Raw genomic sequence first — 21,300 nt, forward strand, 5'->3', positions numbered from 1 at the left:
GGAATTCCCATTATATGGGAATTATATTTAAAAGGAGATCATGCTAGAGAGAAAGGAAAAGTACAACAGGACAGGTGGGCTTGAGCACCCAGTGGCGAGGCATTTTTGACTGTAATTTGTAATTGTAAAAATAAATTGTAAATTGAGTGATAGGGGTGTGCCTCACGTGAAAGTTGACAGCTGAGCCGAGACTTGATGGAAGTGAAGGAGGGAGTCATGGAGCACGTTCCAGGTAATGTCAGAAAAACAATTGATGGGATGGAGGATGCAATCACAGAGAAGTTTGTAGGCCATTGTGAAGATTTTTCTTTCCTCATGAAATGGGCAGCCATTGAAGTATTTGGAGCAGAGGAGGGATGTGATGATCTGACTTAGATTTTAAAAATGTTTATTCAGGGCACCTGGGTGGCTCAGTCAGTTGAGTGTCTGCCTTTGGCTCAGGTCATTGTCCCTGGGTCCTGGGATCGAGCCCCAAGTCAGGCTCCCTGTTCAGCGGGGAGCCTGCTTCTCCCTCTCCTTCTGCCCCTCCCCCCAGCTCGTGAGTGCGCGCGTGCTCTCTCTCTCTCTCTCTCTCTCTCTCTCGCTCAGATAAATAAATAAAATATTAAAAAAATAAAATGTTGATTCATGGATTTGATATTTATTGTTACATCTGGTTCACTCATTTTAACTTTTGCATGGCGTTCTGCAGGATATACACTTATATGCTTATTTTTTCACTCTATTAGTTTGAATTGTCTCCATTTTTATTGTATACAGTGATACAGTGGATATTTTTTTTTATTTGTCCCTTGAGCCCATGTGGGAGAATTTTTCTAGAAGAATGACTGGATTGTGGGGCATTTGCCTCTTTAATGTTATTAGTTCTTGCCAAATTGCTCTGCAAAGAGCATGTCCCACTTTACATGGGCATCAGTGTGTGTGAAGTTTCATTTGCTGCCTAGCTTCCCTGGCCCTTAAAATATCACTCTGTGGTTTCAATTTGCATTTTTCTATCCCCAGTAAAGCTGAACACCTTTCCACACATTTATTTGTGGTTTGGGCTTTCTTCTAATCACCTGATCACGTCCTTTGGTCCATATTCTAAGAAGAGATTTCTCCCTTTTTTTTTTTTAAAGATTTTTTTTTTAAATTTATTTGACAGAGATAGAGACAGCCAGCGAGAGAGGGAACACAAGCAGGGGGAGTGGGAGAGGAAGAAGCAGGCTCATAGCAGAGGAGCCTGATGTGGGGCTCGATCCCATAAGGCCGGGATCACGCCCTGAGCCGAAGGCAGACACTTAACTGCTGTGCCACCCAGGCACCCCGAGATTTCTCCCTTTTTAAATTTATTTATTTATATTTTTATTTTTAAAGATTTTATTTATTTATTTATTTGTCAGAGAGAGAGAGAAAGCACGAGCAGGGGGAGGGGCAGAGGGAGAAGCAGACTCCCCACTGAACGGGGAGCCCAGTGCAGGACTCCATCCCAGGACCCCTAGATCATGACCCGAGCTGAAGGCAGACACTTAACTGACTGAGCCACCCAGGCGCCCCTCTCCCTTTTTTAAAAATTGATTTTTAAAAGTTCTTTATATATTCTAGATATTGAGCTTGTGTCAATTATACACAATCTGTTGTTGATTATATGTAATGTAAATATCTTCTCCCCTCTCTGGCTTGTCGTCACCTTTTTTTTTTAAGACATCTTTTGTTGTAAAGAAGTTTTTAATTTTTATACGGTTGAATATTTGAATCCTTTTAAGGTTTGTACTTTATGGGCTTATTTAAGAAATGCTCTTCTATGCCAAGGTCATAGCATTTTCTCCTATTCATCCATCCCTTATTTTGTTAATACAATCAATCTGGTTAGTGTTAAGAGGAAAGAGGAAGACTGATCTGTCCCTTCAGAGGTGACTGCATATCTTGCTGGATTCTTTAATGCTGATTTCATGGTTTAACTCTCGGTGGGCCGTTCCCCTCATATCCAGGCTCCAGGGAAAGCTTTACTGAAATACCCAAATCCTAAGCGGATTTTTATTTAGCGGGCCTGAGGTGGGGGCCTTGAAGTCTGCATTTTGATATGCAACCCAGGCGATTTTGATGCAAGTGGTCTCTTTTTAAACTCTAAGGTAGTGCTTAAACACCCTTCCACATGTCCGGCAACCGGGGAACGAACCCACTTTTTCCTTGCTGATGATTTAGCTTCACTCTGCTTCCGGTTCCTCTTTGGTGAAAGTCCCTCCCTGAAGAGTTCTTCCTCTAATGATGAGCCCCGTGATGAGCCCCATGTGTAAGGCTTCCTGGGCCTGGCTTGCGGCAAGGCTCAGTAAAAGGCAGATGTTCATGAACCTGAAGGTCTCAAGCTTTGGGGTGAGCTGGCCCTGTTTGCCTCCTAGACTTCTCTCCTCCCATGCTCCCCATCTTGGACAAGTCACTGAACCCCACAGAGTCTAGATTTCATCATCTGTACACTGGGATTAATCTCCGCTTTAGAAGGCTATGGTCAGGATTAGAAATGGCATATTAAATGCCCAGGGCCGTGCCCAGCATGCGGTGCTGTTCCAGAGTCGATGAGCACTCATGTTTTTAATTCAGGGTAAGCCGAAACTTGGAGTTCAGAAACTTCTTACTGCTCCTACTGGTGTGCCACAGCCCCTGGGTAGTGCGGGGCCATCTCCTATGTCCCCTTCCAGTGCCTCAAACCATCCCCGACTTCCATAGAGCTTTCCTAAACTGATGTTTCTTTCCAGGATAATACGCAATTCTAACATTCCATCCGTACCTCCAAAGAAGCCACAAAACTGGAAAAACATTTTTATTATTTTATTTAACAAGTGCTTACACAGAGCTTATGCTATGTCAGGCCCTGTTCTAAGTGCTTAGATGAATTAACTCATGTAAACTTAGACTGATGTAAACCGCAACCCGATGTGGAGAAAATCGAATCCTCCAGGGTGCCTGGGTGGCTCAGTCAGTTAAGCATCTGCCTTCAGCTTAGGCCATGATCCTGGGTTGAACCCTAGTTGGACTCCCTGCTCAGTGGGGAGTGTGCTTCTCCTTCTCCCTCTGCTCCTCCCCGTAATCAATCGTGCGCTCTCTCTCGCTCTCTCTCTCTCTCTCTCTCTCTCTCGCTCACTCTCTCAAATAAAAACAAAACAAAACAACACAACACAAACAAAAAAAAAACTGTTTTGAACCCACCCGTATGCTGTATTCGGGATGGTGGGATTAGGCACCTTGCAAGAAGGAACTCACTGCTGGTCCTTCCTAGAGCTTTCTGCCTCTGATTGCGGTGGTTTAATACAGGGCGAAAGAACATTTTGAGTCACAGATCATGTATCGTTGACCAATATTAGTTGCAAATCAGTTTTATATCTTAAAATCTATCCTGCCACTTCCCACCCATTAGGATGCTGCTATAAAAACAAACAAGCAAACAACATAAGAAGTGTGTGAGGCTTTGGAGAAATTGGAACCCTTGTGGTTCACTGTTGGTGAGAATGTAAAACAGTGCAGTTGCTATAGAAAACAGGAGGGCAGTTTCTCAAAAAATTAAAAATAGAATTACCATATGATCCAGCAATTCCACTTCTGGGTATATACCTGAAGACTTGAAAGCAGAGATTCAAAGAAATATTTGCACACCCGTGTTCACAGCAGCATTACCCCAATAGCCAAAAGGTGGAAGTAACCCAAGAAAATATGGGCTACACATACAATGGAATGTTAATTCAGCCTGAAAAAGGAAAAAAATTCTGACACATGCTACAGCATGGATGAACCTAGAGGACCATATGCTAAGTGAAGTAAGCTAGACGCAAAAAGACAAATACTGTATAACTCCGCTTATCTGAGATACGTATCAAATCAGAGACAGAAATAGAATAGAGACAGAAAGCAGAATGCTAGTTGCTAAGTGCAGGGACGAGGCCTGGAATAGGAAGTTATCATTTAATAGGTACAGAGTTTCAGTCTTGCAAGAATGAATGTAATTAATGACTAAATGTATATTTAAAAACGGTTAGGATGGTAAATTTTATGTCATGTGTATTTTACTACAATGATCGCAATAATTTTTTAAAGGAGAAAAACAAACAAAACTACGTATATGATGGTGGGAAAACGAATGATAGGCTCCAAAAGACCAGTAATTGTCCATTCTATTCATCATTGTGTGTGCTCAATGTCTGGGCTTGTGGGTACTTAAAGACACTAGATGAGGGGTTCCTGGGTGGCTCAGTGGGTTAAGCATCTGCCTTCAGCTCAGGTCATGATCCAGGGTCCTGGGATTGAGGCCAGCATTGGGCTCCCTGCTCAGCAGGGTGCCTGCTTTTCCCTCTGCCCACTGCTCCCCCTGCTTGTGCTCTCTCTTTCTCTCTCTCTGGCATATAAATAAAATCTTAAAAAAAAATAAATAAAGATACTTGATGAATAAATGAATATTACACACACACACACACACACACACACACACACACACACACACACACACACAGAGAACCTTCTGGCTAACTCCTATAGCCAAATAGGGAACCCTACAAGAAATGGAAAATGGAGTTGGGAGGGATAGAGAGGAAAAAGTGGAATAAAAGCAGAGGCCAGTTGCTCAAGCTCTGCCTAATCCAGGCAAGAGCCAGCTGAGAGGCTGGGACAGTTTCCTGGGTGGGCAGTGCAGGCAAAGCAGATGGAGTGTGGCGCTCAAAAAACCAATGGGTTCCTGAGTCTGTTGATGGCCCCACCAGCCTACCAGGTTCTCTGAAGTAGGACTGAGACATTAGATGGGACTCCTCTCACCCCTCCCCACCCCTCCACCAGTCACCATGACTTTTTTTTAAGTTTTCTTTTCTTTCTTTTTTTTTTTTTTTTGTAATCTCTACACCCCACATGGGACTCGAACCTACAAAGCCAAGATTAAGAGCCACATGCTCTTCTGATTGAGCCAGCCAGGCGCCATGACTTTTCTGTGTGACTTCCATCCTACTCTAATTGACCCTTCTTTTCTACCTTTTTGCTGCTGGCCTGTGGCAAAGTGATCTCTAGTCAGCCTCCTCACCCCTAACCCTTCTCTTCAACTTGATTTATACAAAGTATAAAAATATAAAATACAATTTTATTTCATATATAATATAAATTTTTTCTAAAAATCAGTTTTCATACTTTTAAAAAGTCAGTAATCCTCCTCATTCTCTGCCTACTAAAATCTAAACTTAGATGTTTAAGGAACTCTGTAGAAGGCCCTTCTGCTGCTGACGTACAGGCTGTGCTTGCTGTTGTCCTACCCGCCTAGGTTTTCTCGTGGGTTGTTTTGTTGCTGTTGTTGTTTTACTTTTTATTATGAAATATTCTAACATATACGAATTTAGAGAATAGAAGGAATCTCTGTGTACCCCTCCCATAGCTTCAGCAATTGTCAACATGCGGTCAGTCTTGCTACATCTGGACCCCCACCAATTTCCTGGTCCCACACACTACCAGTGTTTCTGACTGATGGGCTTTTTTAAATCTTTGTGGGTTTTTGTCTGATTTTCAAATAATATTTCTTTTTTTTTGTTTATTTTTTTAAGTAATCTCTACCCCCATCAGGGGGCTCAAACGCACAACCCGATCAAAGTTGCATGCCCCAAAGTTGCTGAGCCAGACAGGTGCCCCTCAAGTAATATTTTTTACAAAAATTTTAAACATTACAAATGTACAGAACAGGGGCACCTGGGTGGCCCAGTTGGTTAAGTGTCTGCCTTCGGCTCAGGTCATGATGGGGGGGGGTGTCCTGGGATGGAGCCCCACATTGGGCTCCTTGCTCAGCGGGCAGCCTGCTTCTCCCTCTGTGTGCCACACCCCCTGCTTGTGCATGCTCTCGTGCTCTCTCTCTGACAAATAAATAAATCAAATTTTTAAAAAATCCCACAAAGGTACAGAACAGAGAATGTGAAAGCCTCCCATAATCCCACATTCCTGAGATAATCATTGTTTGTAGTTTAATGTAGGTTTTCCAGATTTTTAGCCATGCATATATTAAAATATAAGCTAATTAATATTTTCACCATATTAATAACCATATTTAATCTGTTTTACAAATTGCTTTCTCCATAACCATGTATCTTGGGCATGTTCCATTGTAGATCATGCAGATCTACCTTGTTCTTTTTAAGCTGATTGATAGCCAGTTGTATCATCCTATCAGCCCTTCGTGGTGGATAGTTGCCTGAGCAGTTTCCATGTTTTCCTTATTGCAAAAAAGCTACAGCAAACATGCTTTTACATGTTTCTTTCTGTCCTTGCATGAGTATTTCCATAGGAAAGAGTCCCAGGGTGGACAGGTCTGACCCGCAGGTAAAGACCCCTTAAAGTTAAACAGATGCCATAAAATATATGAAAGTCCATAAAAGTATTTTTGGCCACATTCCTGGGTATAATTAATCTATCTGATCTTTGCCAGTCTGATCAATTTAAACGGATATTTCATTATAGTTTAACTTTGTGTAATTCTGTGTGATTTTGAGTCTCTTTTCATCAATGAAGCAAACATCACAACTGGAAGGAGGAGAGAAGAGGAACAGTGGGGAGGGAGAGGCTGATCTGGGAGAGGTGGGCAGACGTGGCCCACTAAGTGCCCAGAGCTTCAGGCTGATGTGACTGTGACCCATACTGCAACCTAGAAGGTTCAGACTAAGGAGTGACTGAGGTCACATTCTCCGCATTCAGGCTCTGTGTCCTTCAGTAGAGGCTGAAAGCCTCTGGCCTGTCTCTGCCTGCATTTCTGGGAGGAGCCTTTCCTGAGAGAAACCTGGCTTCTGACCCGCCAACTCCCCACCCCCAGCCACAGCCTTCCCTTTTCAAATGCACTAGTGCTCAATAGGGCCTCAGTCAAAGATGGTAGACTTTGGGCTCCTTGGAAGATTGAGATGCTTAAATCATCAGTAGAAGAAATTTTGTAAAATTGTAATCCCTGAATTCTTCTGTTTCTCAGTGTGTTCAGTAATTAAGAACAACCAACACCATTTGCTACAGAGGACCTGATTTCGAAAATCCAGTGTGCAGCCTCAAAATTAATTCACTGAGTCCACCAGCGTTTCCCTAAGGCTTCCTGAGTGTTGCCAGGTATTACTGTTGCTAGACACAGGCATGCAGAGGAGAACAAAGGTGACTTGGTCTGGTGCAGGGGTGGGGTGGGGGAACAACTTTTTAATTTTAAAATAAACTGTCAATATCCAAATATTATAAACAGATGCAAAAAACACCTGACGAAAAGAGAGTGAGCCAGCAAGAGAGACACCCCGATCTGTGTTCAAAACCATAAACGCTAGAGGCACCTGACGTAGTGGAGCCTGCGACTCTTGATCATTGGGTGGTGAGTTCAAGCCCCATATTCGGCAAAAAGATTATGAAAACAAACAAAAAAATCCCAAATCCAAGACAAACAAAAAGGAATAAACACTAAATGCAAAACAATTTATTTTACCAAGTTGAAAATTTACCAAGATAGTACAAAAATGTAGAAAATAGTGTATGAGAAAGTAAGCTGCAAATGAATATGAACTATCGTGAAAAAAACTTCTTTCAAAATGTGACTCACTTGATAATTTGGTTATACCATCCAAAGAAGCAGGAGCAATTAAAGGTATTTTTTTTTTATCAAAAATGCATAATCACGAGAAAAACATCAGAAAATCCAAACTAAAGGAAATTCTACATAACAACTGGCCTGTAACCTTTAAAAACATCAAGGTCATAAAGACAAGTTGAGGAATTCTTCCAGATTAAAGGAAATTAAGAAGACAAAACAACTAAATGGAGCCAGGATTGGATCCTGGTCTGGGAACAAAAAAGCTATTAAGGGCTTTATTGGGACAATTAGTTAAATTTGAATATGAACTGCAGATTAGATAACAGTAATTTAACAATGTTGAATTTTCTGAATTTGATAATTGTACTGTAATTATTTAAAAGGCTGTCCTTAATGCTAGTAGCAAAGATAGAAATACTTAGGGGTAAAAGTCTAAATTTGCTCTCATAGTTCATTAAAAAGATACCCATAGCATATCTTGTATATAGAGAGATAAAGCAAATGTAGCAAAAATAATTGGTGACTCTAGGTGAGTGTACGGGAGTTCGTTCAAGTGTTTTTTGCAACTTTTCTGTAGATTCGATGTATTTTTCAAAATAAAAAATTTGACATAAAAAAGCCTTTACTATATGCAAAAATGTAAAAACATCTCCGCTATCTCTGGTCTGGTTGGAGTCATAATTTCAAGTTGGCTCCCTTATGGTTTCTGGGAAGAGGGGGCTCAGCCATGGGAGTAGAGGATCTGACGCCTGAACGCAGCCCTCCTTGTGTCACAACGACGTCCCTTGCTCATGAAATACAGCTCTTCGAAAACCGATACTGATGGCGAAGCTCCAAAGTGCAGTCAGCTTCCAGGACAAGGTTAAATTTTGTACCTCTACCCAATTTTGCCCCTGACCAGAAATAATATACGAGACCCTGGCAAACTTGCCTACCCTGGCCCACCTCTGCTGAAGACTGTAAATACTTCTATATTCTCTTCCTCTTCCTTTTTTTAAATTTGAATTTTCTTGGTTCTTCCCGGTGAGGCCAGGAATGCTCCAAAATCTCCATAGATTAGAGTTAATCATTTGCATGACACAATCTGAGCCACCCTGCTCTCCGCTGTTAGAAAAGGAATTTCCTTTTCTCCCAGGCCCCTGAGAAGACTAGTTGAGGGTCTTCCGAAGCTGACCCAGGCCCTGTGGATGGGGGCTTGCCTGTCAGCCCACTCAGTGGGGACCCAGAACGCAGTGAGTCTGCCAGGGGTTGGGCTGGGACTGAGCTGGGTGGGAGACTGGGGGTGGATTTCTCAACCCATGTGCTCTTTGATGTTGAGGCTGCTGACCTCTCAGGCTGGGATACTACTGTGAAAATTCCCTGTGTTTTTGTTGCAATTTGAATATGACTTTCATGGCAAGTGGCAGAAGTTGATAGAAATCGAGAATGTTTTTTCCTTGTGTACTATGTAACTTTAACACAGGTTCTTGGCGCTCATTCTCAAGGTGGGACTATAGTCACTGAACAAGTATCTGGTGGGTGCCTGCTGGGGCTTTGAGGCTTCACGGGGTGAACTAGATGAAAGTCATGGTCCCTACCCTGAGCTCAGAGACCGCGACAAGAGTCAGTGGGTGTGGACAATAGTGAGTGTTAGAGCACAGAAAAAGCAACTGTTTAGAACCTAGACAATGCTTTTTTTTTTTTAAAGGCAAATGGTAAAACCACCAAAACTTAAAAAATAAGTGATAAACTGGAGGAAAAATACATTTGCATATGTGTGGCTAAAACAGTGCAAAAAAAAAAAAAACCCACTACTCAATAGAAACTGTGGCCAAAGGTACTTGAACCTACAATTCCATGAAAAGAAAATACGAATGGCTCTTAAACATATGAAAAGGTGCTCAACCTCGCTCGTTATAAGAGAAATGCAAATTGAAATTTCAATGGGATACTCCTTTCACCTTGGCCAAGAATAAAAGGTTGATAATTTTACCATGGAGAGCTGGGGAAACAGGCTTTCCAGTATCTGTTGGGAGTGTGCGTTGGACAACCTCCCCGTGGGGCAAGTTGGCCATAGCTTTCGAAATGTAAAATGCACATCCTTTGACCCAGCAATTCCAATGCTAGGTACTTACCCTACAGACACACTTAAAACTTGCAAAATGTCATACTGTTAAGTGAAAAAAGCAAAGTACAGAACAGTGCATATCCTAAGCTATGACAGAGTTTCTATATAAGACCATACCATAGTTTCCTTAACTTTTCCCCTGCTGCTGGGTACCCGGCTGGTGTCCATGTTTTTTTAAGTAATGTAGATAGACTTTTTTTTTTTTTTCCTGCAAACCTTTTGTGAATGAATCTCTCTCCACATCTCAGATTATTTCCTTGGGACAGTCCGGATTACTGGACCAAAGAGAATTTATAACCACCATTGCAGCAAGCATCACTGTTAAGCGGCCTATATTTTTTCTCTTCCCTACAACAGGCCTGTGAGGTAGGGAGGAGCAGCCCCCACTTTCCTATTTGAGGAAAGGGATTTAAAGAGGCAAAGTCACTTGTCGTGGGGCACACAGCTGGAATGGTGGGTGGTCAGGACTCATATCTGCTTGGCTCCCAAGCCCCTGACTTAGAGCCCACTCATCTGTGTGGGGTATTTGTCAGGCTCTCAGTAAACTTCGTCAAATTATTTTCCAGAAGTCTCATACCAGGTTATACCCCCAACTGAGTGCTAAATTTGTCTCACTCAGACCAGTGTTGGGGATTCCGTATTTTCATTTTGCTCTTTTGGAAGGTAATAAATATTGTCTCACAGGTCTTCAGTAACTAGTGAGTCTGAACATTTTTCATACATTTATTAGCTGTTCGTACTTCTCCTTCCTCAAGTGTTCATGGTTGACTATATCTTTAAAAATATATAAAACTTCCTTAAAAATGGAGCCTCACTTGGTAAGTGAGGGCAAAAGCTGCCTCCGAGGCAACCAGATGGGTGGTGCTGTCTCTGGGTTCTTGCCTTGAAGCTGGAGATCCACGTCTAGGAGGCCTGGGACAAACCACTCTAGGAGAAATCGGGCACGTTCAGATTGAGACAGGTGGCAGGGTGTGGTGCTTAAATAAAACCAACACCAGGATGTACCATCTATGTATCCCTTTCTGCTAGAGCAGCAAATGATGACGATCGTCTGGGGCCATCATCACTGGAATGCCTCTTCCGTTTGATCTTTGATGTCGGGTTCTTGATGGCCTCAGGACCCACTGGCTGGAGTGTCCAGAGGCAGGGGCACATTTCCGCTCAGAGTAGAGCTCGACCAGGAGCAAGCCTGTCAGTTTCCAGAACCTTCTGCGTGATTGCCCCAGCCACTGGGCTGGGCGAGGGCTCCCGGACTGCGGAGGATGCGGAGGCCACGCCAGGCCCAGAGCCGGGCTCTGGCTCAGGCTTCCCGGCTGGAAGGGAGCAGGCACACTGCCCTGCGAGGTAGGGGAGGCGGTGGCTCGGGGGCCCCGGGGGCACGGGATTCCGGGAGGCAGGCCCGCGGGGAAGGGAGGCCAAGTAAGCAGAAGTGGGGAGGGCGAGCAGGAGGCTTCTGTCAAAGCCTGCTTCTCACTACGAGTTTTGTGCGCCTGACAGCGGCCCTTCAGCAAGGTGAATTCTTTCGGAAAGAGTCTCATTCACACGCTGCCAAGACATCCGCGACCTATTCTTGAATTCACACAAAAATTAAAAGCAAAACAACAGCCCGGCTAATTTAGCAACTTGCGAGATGCAGCTGGTGCTCCTTTGCACGCGGAGAAGGCCCGGCCTTCCGGCCCCGCCCCCGCCCCAGGGAGGTCTCGCCGAGTTACTCTATCCTGCAGCTCTGGGCCGGATTGTGACAGCTNGCACGGCGGGCACCGGGTTTGCGCTGAGCAGGCCCTGCTCCCGCCGCTGCCTGCGGAAGCGGTGGAGTCTTCGCCCCTTGTCCCTCGCCCTGTACAAGGATTCTTGCAGGAATTAAGTTGAGAGGCTTTTGCAAGACAAAAAGTGGTTATGACGGTGTCCTTACAGCCTGGAAATGGTTGGGCCTCAGGCTTCTTCAAGGCCGGGCCTGAGACGGTTCTTTTCTGGGTACCTGCCCAGCATCTTCCTCGTTCTCTTTTGCATCACGTGCCAGCACCCCTTCCTTCCGCCCCAGACACCGCGTTGCCCTCCCTGGCCTCCCTCCCTTCTCCGTTCGTTCAGATCATCGGTGGCGCCAGTCTCGGGTCTGGCCAAGGGCCTCGGGCCTGCGTGCCTCGGTGAGGGCGTCGGTTCTCAGGGCTGCTCCTGGACCACGGGCGTCGCCTGGGCTGTCCCGGGAGGGCAGGTTCCTCTCCGGGTCCTCATCGGCCCCACACACCACGCAGCAGCGGCCTCAGAGGGGCGCAGGCGGAGTGTAATGTTGAGCCAGGTGGGAATTCGGATCTCTTGCCAGCTGCTCAACACCTTGGGGCCACGGTTTCCTTGTCTGTAAAATGGGAGCTAGTAGCAGTATTTAAAGAGAAACGTTGTGATGATCAAATGAGCCAATTTGGGGAAATGACTTAGCACTGTAAATACTGCCTAGTGCTAGCTATTAATATAGTTACACTGAGCAACCTAAAGCCCTGTTCCGCAGACGTGCTCTCAGCCCACTTCAGCATCCCGAGTTCCCACACTGTTTTATCTTTAGAGGTTTTGTGTGGAGCCACAGACGTGTAACCCAAGGACCAACATGCCTCCCCCTGCTACTCCTTTAGTTAGCAGGAAGAGAATGAGCTTCTAGCCACATTGCAGCTCAGCTCCTAGGTCATTGGTCATTTGTGGGAGCTCCCAAAACTGGGCTGAGGAGATGGAAGCAGGCTACTGAATGGACTGGGACAGAATTTCTCTCTCAGAAGCAACAGCTGTCTTCCCAAGGAATGTCCATATTTCAAAAGCTCAACTTATACAGTGGTGAGAAAGTTAATTATTTGGAAGCCAATGTAGTCACACTGAAGAGCTAAGGTTATTCTGACTTGCTTTTCTCCCCCGTTGGGGCAAAACAGTAGATTCTCGCCCGAGGATGACACTGCTGCTTCAGGCTTTCCCAGCTTTTATTCGCATGGAGAGCCAAATCCACCTTTCAGTTCTTTCCATCTATGAATAGTTTTGCTGAAGTACTATGGGGAAGTTCCACCATAACTTGATACAGCTGACGTATCCATCACAACCCTGGCCAGTGGCCAGTCAAGTGGGGTGCTGGAGGAGGGGTTAATTAGTGGGAAGGGAAGTGCTTTTGCTTCAGTGACACAGTCAGTGAGATTTAAGAAAGGTATTTGAAATAAATAAACCACGTTTATTTCTCCTATTACATGTCAAAGCAAGTGGTGGGTATGTGTAGGAGGAGGTTAGGAAGAATCTGCTCCATTGAGTCACTTAAGGGTCCAGGCTAATAGTGGCTCTGCAGCTCCTCATCTGGGACACATGGCTTCTGAGATGCTCCAGGAGGGAAAGCGAGGAATGGAGAATGACCGCCCGGGTTCCTTAACTCTCTTGACCCAGAAGTAAGGCATGCCACTTCTCATTATCCATTGGCTGAAACTAGCCACATGGTTCTAAACTTAATTGAAAGGAAGGCTGTGAAATGTAGGGGAGCGCGGAGAATATTTGGTGAACATTAATCTCTCTGTCAGAGATTGAGATACTACAAAGTACAAATAAACTGAACTTGAAGTTGTTATTTCAGGTCATCTGTTATGATTCAGGAAACAAAATCAGGAGCCATTATAGACGGTTTACTGAAGGTTATCACTCAATGTGTGGCATTACAATTGAAAGAAAACAGAAGATCTCAGTCACAGCTAATAGATACATGTCAAGTCACATCAGCCACTGAAAAGCCACAGGGAGCAGATTAATAGGCCACAAACTCTGGGCCAGGGGAGTTAAAACCTTTGCAGGAATGGAGAGGAGCTCTGCAAAGTATGGAACTCTTGATATTAGATGAGACTGGTTCCAGTCTATGTATATACATATATACATAGCAGGAAAAAAAAAAGCAAATGTTTATAATAAATAAAACACACCCATTGGTCAAATGTTAAACATTTAACATTTCCTCAACAAACATACATAAAAAGTGGTTTTAGATTTGGTAACAGGAAGTACTGTTTTACAGTGGTTAGGAAATGTATCTATCCAAACTTCATTTATTTCACGAATGCTTATGGTGTGCAAAACACGACGTAAGAAATCTTTAAGCTTATGAGGTTTACAGTCTTAATTCATGAATTTTAGAACATAGGCTTTAGATAGGCAGTTAGAGAACAGATTCCTTACCTCTGCTTTAATTTTACTCAATATCATTTATTATTACTGTGTGCAAGGCAAATTGGAGAATATAAACCAAACCCAATCCCAACCCTGAAGGAATTTCTGGCAAGGTTGTTACGATCAAGCTCAACCGTGTTCTCCCACAAGCAGTTTGTTGCTAATACCAAGAAAGGCATGAGGCTGGTAAAAGGTGTGCTAATTTGAATGATGGGAAGTTGACTGCATCGAACACCTAATGGCTGGGGAGACTATGTCAGGCTCTGTCTGTAATGATATTGAAAAATTGCTATTTTTCCAGACATGGAATAATGATAAGAAGAAGAACCCTCTGATAGGCACAACATTCTGGTAACTTTTTGGAAGTTACTTTTTACTACTCTAGTTTCCTTAGCTGAAAATTTTTTCTCAACGTCCACTAACAATGCAAATCTTGACTGACATAAAAAGTTAGAAGAAAATGTCCCAAAATACTGTCTTTCAGTGTAAGGACCTACAACTAATGTTTCTCCTTATTTTCCTTCTTTTTCTGTATTACCCATACTTTCTGTGACAAATATGTATACACATTTTACAATTAAAAATGCCGTAGTTATTCACAAGTTTCATTCTTTCATCCATTCTTCAGGCATTTTACATACAAGAATAATGACCTTTTAGGAATTACAGGGTAAATTAATAATAAATTAATAAGGGCAGAGACTTTACTATTTAAATAACTTGCAGGATTTGGGGCCTTGGCTAAGACCATTTTACATATTTGATGTAAAATACCCCCTTGATTTAATCTCTTCATTAATGTCACAAATATTTATTGAGCATCTACGATGAACCAGGCGCCTGTGTTAAGCTCTGAGGATACACTGCCCACATGGGGCGTACTGTCCCAGAAAACCCAAGTTTTCACTACTCCGTGATTTGCCAAGAACATACGTTAGTTGGTGGCAGAGATGGGTAAAAATCTGAAGTTCTACTTTTAACTTGGTGCTCTCTTCCATCTTCTCTTGCCACTGGCCCTCTGAGCTGTGCATTTTCTTTCTGTATTGTAGATAGAATAAGGGAAAACCACCTTTAATCAGTTGAGCACATTGTATAGGGCATATTGGAGAAAACTGTTAGATTCAAAGTGATCTATAGTTTCTTAACCCCTGGAAAAGTATAGCTTAGTGATTTGATTTCTAAATGTACTCAGATCAGCTAGCCAGACTTGAGATAACATTTCACTGTCTGCATTGAAACGGGAAAAAAGAGGAAGAAAGAAATTGTACATGTTGATGTAAAGTTGCCCACTTTCGTTTCATGGAGGTGGGGGGCTAACCTTTATTCAGATTATGTTTCTCTTATTATTTTGGGAGCTGAAATGCCTTTTTTTCTATGAGACGATGCGGATAGTAGATGGCAGTTAGTTCTTTTTAAAAATGCCCTTATGAGCAAAATGAAAATTTGGCAACTTTGTCAGTTTCCCTCAAATTGCAAAATCCAAACAACTGGGAATCATTACATTAACTATTGGAGTAGTTCAAATTTTCTTAGGTATAGCCTGATGCTAAAAACTGCTTTATTAAGACTCTTAGGATTAGTAAGAGGCCACCACACGTTCGAGTCTCAACAAAAATGGAAAGATCCCTGAGAACTCTGCCCTCTCCAAAATTAGCAACATTTAGCTAACGTTGAGCTCTTTTACCATCCTCCTTCAGTTTCTCAATGTTGAGGAATCCTGCTGGTTTCTATAAATCAATGTTTTTTTTACTCTGATGGCACAGGGTACTTAAACACACACACACACACACACACACACACACACACACCCACACCCCCCCCCCCCCCCCCCCCCCCCCAGGGGCGCTTGGCTGGTTTGGCTCAGAAGAGCATGTGACTCTTGATCTCGCAGACCTGAGTTCAAGCCCCATGTTAGGTGTGGAGTCTACGTAAAACAACAAAAAACCAAACCAAACAAACCGTCATGAATGGGCCACACCCCCAGGTATTTTTATTTAAGTGGACTCAGGTGGGACACTGGCCGCTAGACTGGTTGAAAAATCCCTCAGGTGATTTTAACCTGCCCCCAGGCCTGGGAACCACAGGTATATACACATCATGTTTCTTAAGTAGCTTCTATGTGTCAGGTGCTAGGGCAGTTCCAAGGATGATCTGGTCTGTGCAGTAGAAAAGCTAATGAGGAAAACAGAAGGGCGAAATGTGACAAGAGTGTGGTCAGCACTTTCATTTATTCCGTAATTCAACAAATAATAACAGTGCCCTTAACAAGTGCCAGGGCTGGAGTAAAGGTATGCTCACCGTTCTCCGGGCTACCTGCAAAGACCAGAAAAACTTCATAGCAGAGACAGCAGCCCAGCAGGGATTTGGAGGACTCCTCCTTCAAGGTCTTCATCAGATAAGGTAGCGAGGCACGGCTGGCTGCTGAGGGAACAGTGTGTGCCCTGCATAGAGGAGTGTGTTAGGCTGGGAGAAGCTAGAGATGAGTAATTGGTTGTGTGCAGATGTACGCATCCTTAGTGGTAGATTAACGAAGGAGTGTAGACTTGATCCAGAATGCATTTTAAACATTAGGGGTTTATAAGTGGGAAAAGCACAAAGGGGATGTAGGCAGAGAGTACTGGTATTTAGGATAGTATAGGCTGTTCATACAAAGCTATAGATTAAATTTGCTAGCCTATTTAAAATTGATGATTTGACCGATCAAGGACCCTTCTGCCCTTGACTGACATAACTAGACATTGTGATCCTATGGGGACGCAGTGTCTGGTCAGTGAGGAGAGAGGATTCCATGTGGCAGTGGGAAGTGGGGTGCAGACCAATGCTTTTTAAGTGACTAACTGAAATAAGGAGATTCATCACGCACTGAGGTCTGGACAAATCAGTTCGGGTTCCCTGCTTGCTGCCTCCTTACCTAATTTCTTTCAGAAGGACTTGTTAGGATGTCGGTAGAAGTGATACCTCTTATCAGGCTGTTTGTCTCACTTGCCTCAAGAGCAAGTAAACAAACCCAACAGATCAAACCATTCAGGTTCCCTTCAACTCCTGAAGCTCCTCTGCATTCTTTTTTATCTTTTCTTAGGACTCAAGGACAAATAGGTCAGACCATGGAATCATTCCAGTGCTAGGAATGTACTTAACCTGGTTAAGACAGTCACAGAATAAACATTCTTTCCCAGCTTGGGAAGAAGAGGATTCAGCCTAGCCAGTGGTTCTCAAGATTCAGTGATCATTAGCTTCAAGTCAAGTCAGGGGCTGAAAATGTAGAGTTGGGAGCCCTACTTGACAACCTACTGAATCAGAATCTCTTGCGTAGGCCAAGGAAACTGTGTTGCCAGATCATTCTGATGCTGGCTATCTATGGACCTGACCGAGCAGTATGAATGTACTTGTCAGTAATTCTGCCAGGTGGCCACTGGCAGCTGTTTTGGGGTAGGGAGGAGGACCGGTTAAATGAGCCCCTGGATTCATAATCCTCCAGCACAGTTAGCTTGCAAATTTTGCAGGTTGCTTGGTTTTCAGTTCAAAGTTATTTCTAGGGTAACTTCTTAATTGAGCTGTTTAGCTCAGCAGAGGACTTTAGATACCACAGATAAGAGAAAGGTTTAGGAGTAGGCATTAAGTATCTCTGCCTGTCTCTCTCTTATCCTTTCCAGTTCCACTTATCTGAAGAGCCAGGATTTCTCAAAGGACAAGTAACCTTAGAGGGAAGTATCAAGGGGAAAGCAGCACATTCCCTTTCCTTGCCATGCCCGTTAGAGAACTATGTTAAGAATATCAAAAAACACATCAAGATGTTGGATAAAGATACTTCTTTCTTCCGTGTTTGTTTGCCAGCTCCTGGGGTTACAGGAGCACAAGTTCAGGCAAATAAGGACCATTTCTTTCTAAAGGTGTCTCCTCTGAAGGTGTGTCACTGGAAATCCACGTGGCTAACTCATTAGTGATAACATGTGTTAGATGATCATAAATCTCCCACAATTCATTGGCTGAAGACATCTTAAATGTGGACTTTTTGGCTTTTAATGTCTTTGACTGCTTCTTAGCATACTTCAGTTTGAGTGTACAGATTTGGGGTTTTGAAACTTGTTTTTAATTAAGACATGGTTTGTTTTTATTACTTGAGATAAAATGCAGTCTGGGGGACTCAAATCTAAGTTACAAAATAAAGTGCATCTGGGCAGACCATTGGGGAAAAAAAAAACATAAAGGCTAATGTGTCTGCCAAGATTCTTAAGTTCACTTAGTAACTTCTTGGGAGAAGAAAAAACCCAGCACCTGCATTATAAAAAGAGCATACCTTATAAATGTCCTACTTTTTGAAATACCTAAATGAACTAGGCTGAATTATACTAATGGCTTGTAAAAATTCACCTTGAGCCAGCTACTGAAGATACTAAGTGAGAGATAGAGACTGAGGAAACCCAACCCACTGTTTGTTTGTTTTATCAGTAATGTAGCTCAAAAGTAGCCAAGCCAGTGGTGGATGGGGGAACTTTCCCCGTGTTTTGTTTCCCTGAGCTGAGCCTGCGAATGCCAAGATTTAATCTAAAGAGGTTTGTTTTAAAAACTAACAACCAAGTAATAAAACACCTATAAAAGGGGTTTATAATGGAACCGGTGACAGTTTTGAGTGTAGTATTACAACTCTTCTGCTCCCCTCTCCCTTTTTCTATCCTTTCATCCAACTCTGTGCTCTCTGTCTTAGGTCCTTTCTCACCTTGTTGCCAAGAAGCACGTAAAGTAGGGGCAGCTCACACCCCAAAGGAGCAGACATCTTTAAAAAGTGAAGTGTGTATTGTGCTCTGCATTTGTTGTCAGGGTTGTGCTGCTTGTTTTGTTTGTCAGAGATAAGTTGCTCTAACGAAGTACCTACCTAGTTCGCACAGTGGTTTTGAGTGGGGGATTGAAGACGGCTGCTGCAGTGTCAGTGGCTTGAAGATGGAGTCAACCAGGGCAGGAAGCCGGGGGGCCTCTCCCTGGCATCTTGCCTCACACTGCCAGGGCCCAAGATCTCCCTGACTCCAGGGACAGACTTCAGTCAACAGGTGGTTTTCCACCCAGGCCACCAAGCCTGGAACTTGGTTCCTTTACAAAGCCATAGTTCTCCCCCTCCGGAAGAAATGGCGCCTCAGAAGGGAAACTTCGAACTCCAACTCCGTAGGAGCCATTTCTCGAACCTACTTTTCCTGTTTTCTGAAGTCTCCCCTGCCAGCATCCCATCCATCCTTGGGAAGAGCGAGGGACGCTCTTTGCAGAGTCTGGAGGGCGTTGGGAGGTATGTGGGCAGCGTCAGAGTGGCCTCGCCTGGGCGGCCAGAGGAGCCCCAGCCTCCCTCATGTGGGCCTCAGGAACTCGGGGGGCCCAGGGGAAGCCTGGAAAACCGAACTTCGCCATCAGCCTTCCTTCTAGCGCTGGCTAGAGGAGAGGGGGGAAGGGCCCCCCAGCGGTCTTTTCCCCACTCCCCCCGCCCCCAGCACCTCTGCCATCCGGCTGCACCGCCCAAGAAAGCACTCAGAACGCAGCTCTGAGCTCTCCAGCTCATCGCAGGCCGGGAGAGGGCATCTTGAGGGGGCAGTTTTCTCCCTCCTGCCCGCGTCTGACATCCCCACTCCCACCCAAGGATGCTGCCTCCGTGCCCTGTCCGCGGTCGCTGAATGTCACTGCTCCCTCTTCCTCCTGATCAGGGTAGACACAGCTCCCGAGGCATCTCCTACCCCCAAACTGCCGCGATCACCCGAGGGTGTAAGGCCCGGGTGGAGGACGAAGTTTGGGGCCACAGAGGCGGGGGGGGGGCACGTTGGCGAGGACCGCACCTCTCAGTCCCAGCCCTGGCGGGCACACTCCCCGCCCCAAACGGCCCAGGCTTCCCCATCCTCCCGCGGACACCGGCATCCCCGCCCTCCCCCGAGGGCTGCGAGCGGAGCCCCCCAGGGCGGAGGCAGGTACCCCCGGGGCGGGGACTGGGGCGGGCGGGGTCCAGGCTGCGCCCCCGGCCGGGCCGGGCGGGCTAGCTGGCGGCGCGGGGGGAGCGGGGCTGGGCGGCGCTGCCTCGGGCTCTGTGCGCTGCAGCCCGGAGCCGAGGAGGAGGAGGCGGAGGAGGAGAAGGAGGCGGCGGCGGTGGGTCCCGGGCGGGGGGAGCGCGGCGCTGCGGACCCGGGCGGCTGGCAAAGGACGAGGCGGAGGCTGAGGAAGGCAGCGGGGAGACCCGGGCTGCAGCAACAAAGGGCAGCAAGCGATTGGCCGGGCTGCAGGCGAGGTTAGCCGGGGACCGGGGTGGCTGGAGGCAGCGGCGAACGGTGCACGTGCTTGCAGACACGGGCGAGTGTGGAGCCGGGGGGGTGCACGCCCGGTGGGTAGGGGGCTTGCTCCCCTTCGGCATGGGATGGCGAGGAGGCTGCAGCGACATCGTTCTGCCTGCACCCGGCCTGGGGCTTGCAGGGTAGGGGTGTGTGGGGGGTAAGGATGCGAGCCAGGGGGCGGGCGAGTAGTCGCCCGGGACGGGACGGGAGAGGGTGGAGGAGGGGGCGGGATGGAACGCTCCGGGCGGCGCGCCCGTCCGCGCGCCCCACCGCGGGAGCTGAAGACTGAGAACCTCGAATTTTAACTTCGCGTGCCCGCCCGCGCGCGCCCGCCCGCGCCCACCCCTAAATCCTGCGGCCGCCGCCAGCGATCAGCTCTCACACAAACTTTAGCTGCGGGCTAGGGGATTTGGGGTTGAGTGGGGGAGGGGAGAGGGAAAAGGCCTTCTGATTGGCGTTGTGTGCAGCCAATAAGGCCAAGCGCTTCTGCGAGTAGACCCAATCCGTTTCTAGAGGTGGGGGGGCGGGTAGGTGGAAGTAGAGGTGGCGCGGTGTCTGGGAGAGAGAAAAAGGGCTGGACCAATAGGTGCCCAGAAGAGGCGGGCCCCGCAGTCTGTTGATTGGTACTGGTAGTGGACCCACCCCCGGGGTGGTTCCGGAGGGGGGGATGATGGGTCGAGGGGTGTGTCTATGCGGAGGCGAGATGACCGGCAGGAACCTGCCCCAATGGGCTGCAGAGTGGCTAGTGTGTGGGTGACGGACAGACCCGCAGGCCAACGGGTGGCCATAAGTATCTGTGGTCTCGTCCAATGGAGCAGCGCCGGGGCGGGGCCGCGGCTCGGGTTTAATGAGACTCCATTGGGCTGTAATCAGTGTCATGTCGGATTCATGTCAACGACAACAACAGGGGGACACAAAATGGCGGCGGCTTAGCTCTTATCCCTGGCGGCGGCGGCAGCGGTGGCGGAGGCGACGGCACCTCCTCCAGGCGGCAGCCGCGGCTTTTTTCTCAGGCAGCGGCAGCGCCCCCGGCAGGCGCGGTGGCGGTGGCGCGCGGCCAGGTCTGTCACCCACCCCGCGCATTCCCAGGGGGAGGAGACTGGGCGGGAGGGGGGCGGAGGGTGGGGGGGATCGGGGGCTTGTGACGCCCCTCCCACAGGCCTCTGCGCGAG

General features: G+C 46.3%; 1 protein-coding gene across 9 annotated transcripts in view; it reads left to right on the forward strand.

Annotated features, from left to right (window-relative positions):
* The first annotated feature begins 19,462 nt into the window (after positions 1 to 19,462).
* The window catches only part of KAT6B (lysine acetyltransferase 6B), a 179,504-nt gene continuing 177,666 nt past the window's right edge, over positions 19,463 to 21,300 (forward strand). For 2 of the 9 annotated variants that reach the window (XM_034662711.1, XM_034662714.1), the window contains exon 1: positions 20,767 to 21,189. The gene's annotated coding sequence lies outside the window, so the exon portion shown is untranslated. Of the gene's footprint in view, positions 19,772 to 19,946; positions 20,086 to 20,760; positions 21,190 to 21,300 lie in introns of those variants that run through there. The other 7 variants (XM_034662713.1, XM_034662712.1, XM_034662715.1 and 4 more) reach the window with 7 other exon arrangements.

Source organism: Ailuropoda melanoleuca, chromosome 6, assembly GCF_002007445.2.
Source record: "Ailuropoda melanoleuca isolate Jingjing chromosome 6, ASM200744v2, whole genome shotgun sequence".
Classification (NCBI taxonomy): Eukaryota; Metazoa; Chordata; class Mammalia; order Carnivora; family Ursidae; genus Ailuropoda; species Ailuropoda melanoleuca.